The sequence below is a fragment of the Physella acuta genome, unplaced genomic scaffold, assembly GCF_028476545.2.
Source record: "Physella acuta isolate Inbredline_101_S28 unplaced genomic scaffold, ASM2847654v3 ptg000876l, whole genome shotgun sequence".
In the NCBI taxonomy this organism is placed as follows: domain Eukaryota; kingdom Metazoa; phylum Mollusca; class Gastropoda; family Physidae; genus Physella; species Physella acuta.
In genome coordinates, this window is record NW_026732393.1 from 235,047 (window position 1) to 238,783 (window position 3,737).

Here is a 3,737-nt window from a genome sequence, read left to right on the forward strand (position 1 = left end):
GTATACAGTATAGTCCTGCCGAGTTACTATACTGCTCTGTGGTCCTATTGTCCTAATAGTATACAGTATAGTCCTGCCCAGCAACTATACTGCCCTATTAGTATAGAGTATAGTCCTGTCCAACCACTAACCGAGTCCTAAGGCCTAAAGTTCGGCTGACCTAGTGACCTGTCATTTCCAAAAGTACTTTACATCCTATACTCTACTACCGTAGTCTCAGAGCCCTATGAAGTGTAGTGCTAGTGTTCAAATAAAACTAAATCCTACAATCTACAGTCCTAAAGTTTGAACGTATCCCATTCCTACAATCAAGTCCTAAAGTTCAAACGTATTACATTCCTTCAAGCCTACTTTCTTAAAGTTCAAAGGTATTACATTCCTTCAAGCCTACAGGCCTTAAAGTTAAAAGAACCCAGATTCCTACAAAAGTACGATGCTCTCTTTTTCTCTGGCTCTCTCTCTCTCTCTCTCTCTGTATATATATATATATATATATATATATATATATATATATATATATATATATATATATATATATATATATATATATATATATATATATATATATAAATATATAAATATATATATAGGAGCCCACGTGTTACAGTACATTATCTTACCTAATCATATGAAAGTCAAACCCAGAGTAACCTGACTGAGCTATTTTTTTGTTATAGGTGTCATAATTTGGAAACCCTGTCACTAAAGCTAAAGGTGATTACCTTCGCAATTATTGAAGAATTTGGCTTCGAACAGGTAATAAGAAGGGCAATCGCCAGTCGCCCAACCAAACACGAATGTGCCGTAACTTTGAACGGTAGAGACGTGAGTTTAGAGGAGGGCTGGATGAGTCCTCTCCTTGGTTTGTTGGCCAGAGTTCTGTAAGGTGTGTTTTTTAAACCAAATTTTTAACAGCAAAAGAAGCTAAGTCAATTTGGACAAGAAACTAGTTAGAATTAAATACATTTGTATGTATCACACTATACGTTTCCGCACCGGGTGATCCCCGACCTGGTGACCCCCGACTTTGTGACCCCCGACCTGGTGACCCCCGACTTTGTGACCCCCGACCTGGTAATCCCCGACCTGGTGACCCCCAACTTGGTGACATCGCTGGGTAGAAGTGTAATTTCTTGTTATATCCGCGATATAATCAACACAAAATCAGCAGATTAAGGCCATCAGTGAATATTCGGGACATTAAGTTAATTTAAACCACTCAAGTAATTAAGACATACAAAACGAAAAACATGATGTTGTCTAGCAACATCTTGTGACTTCTAAGCAGTGTATCGACATGCCCCACAAACATTTTTGACAGAGTTTTGTTCATAACTATTTTATTAAAAGGTGACTGAAGAAAAAGAATAATGCTGGGTAGGTCTATGTATAAAACAAAAATAAATATTCTTCTAAAATACATGTTTTCTAACCGAAATTCCAAAAATTGAAAACACACGTTCAAAACTTAAATTTGACTTGGCGAATAACAAAATGTGCCTGTCCTTTCCTTTGACCATTCAAAGTTTACTTTCATATAAGAGTTTAGCAATAGTTTTGAAATTGAGTTAACAAAGTTATCGAAATTTGGCTGTAGGGTGTCAACTTGCCCCTGTGACTTATAGTCTCACCTTCTCCCACAAACAGTCTCTTGAAGTCGTGTATATCACATGTATATCACTTATTCCTTCTGGCTTTGTTACTGTCATACTTAAAGTGTGCGAACGTTCATAATATAATACATTAAAGCTTATTTAAAATTGAATGCACTTGACTCAGCGAAGACCCCGTGACAAGCAACGTTATTTATCAGATATATTACAGAATCTACAAAAGTGTAACGTTTTTTCTTTAAATAAAAAACCATGTGTTTTTTCTACCTTATCGTAGTTTTGAATTTTTTTTCAATGTTTTCGACTTTTTAAAATATATTTTAAAAATAGTTTTTATGTTTAGTGTTTTATTTCTTATTTTTATTTTTTTGCATTCCGTTTTTACAAGATGTCAGCATGTGGGTTTATAGCAAATCTTGTAACTCAGTTTTGAGCCACTTCTATGCACAGTTTCTAACCCCCCCCCCCCCTCCCTGAGAAAAAAGTCTGGAAGAAACACTGCTTCTATTGAAGGCATTTCGTTTAACCTTTCAAGACAATGCAATGACATATATTTTCTAATCTAATCAGAAATTAGGTTAGTACTTTAAAAAATAATTTAAATGATACTCATGTCTACGGCAATAGTGCTGTAGTTAGCAATATATTCCAAGTTTAGCGCAATGTTAAACCCTCATGTAAACGATACCAGTGCTGTAGTTAGCAATATATTCCCAAGTTTAGCCCAACGTTAAACCTTTGGTTAGTTAAATCTCTTGAGTGTATCATTAGATAAATTAGACTGAGCGTCGTCTACCCCACAGTGAGATGGCGAATCATCTATTTGATCTATTTCACAGTTAAATAGCTAGCGTCTATTTAAACCGTCTAGTTCACAATTTAGACAACGTGCCGTCTATTTGAACTGTTAAAGTACACTGTCTCTTTGGTCCATAGATAACTATTAATCTCTAGTATCTATTGGATAGTTCACATCATTTTACACCTTTAGGTAGTGAAGCATCTATTTGGTCTATTAGGGTGCTAGAGAAGGAACATAAACCATCTGGCTTGTGGGTGAATGTCATACTAGCGTGCTAGGTAGGTCTGTCAGGCATTTCTCGGCCCAGCCTTTAACCACTCCACATTGAGTTCGCCTCTGGGTGGTCAGAGTGGGATGGGACACTTCCATGATACAACTTTGTGAGGGACTGGACATGGGACACTTCCATGATACAACTTTGTGAGGGACAGGACACGGTACACTGCCATGGTACAACTTTGTGAGGGACAGGACACGGTACACTGCCATGGTACAACTTTGTGAGGGACAGGACACGGTACACTGCCATGGTACAACTTTGTGAGGGACAGGACACGGTACACTGCCATGGTACAACTTTGTGAGGGACAGGACACGGTACACTGCCATGGTACAACTTTGTGAGGGACAGGACACGGTACACTGCCATGGTACAACTTTGTGAGGGACAGGACACGGTACACTGCCATGGTACAACTTTGTGAGGGACAGGACACGGTACACTGCCATGGTACAACTTTGTGAGGGACAGGACACGGTACACTGCCATGGTACAAGTTTGTGAGGGACGAAACACTTCCTGTGAGACAAGAGTTTATCACCCTCACACGGCACTTGAGAAACGCTTTGAGTGCCAGAGAACATGACATCCCTGCTAGTCCTCACAGGAGAACAGAAAGTTTAAAATATCCAGGTACTGTCGTCGCATACAGCAATTATCAGATAGGACAGTCATAGAACTTAGCAATTATCTAATATAACAGTCATATAATATAGCAGTCATCTATTATAGCAGTCATCTGATATAGCAGTCATATGATATAGCAATCATCTAACAGAACAGTCATTTGTTAACTCTATGATATAAAATTAATTTACAAAACTTTTTTGCGTTATAACCTCTTGTATTAGCATGCCTTTAGCGATGGTAGGCTACGTCTGTAAGGGCATAAATTGGGTATAAATGGATGTCACGTAATTTGCCACGAGATGACCACATGACCGATTGAGTGTCATGCTTGAGGTGGGCGTGTTGCCCACGTTGATTGCACATTCATTAATTAATGTTACATACCACATCGTCGTAAGCCAAAAACCGTTTT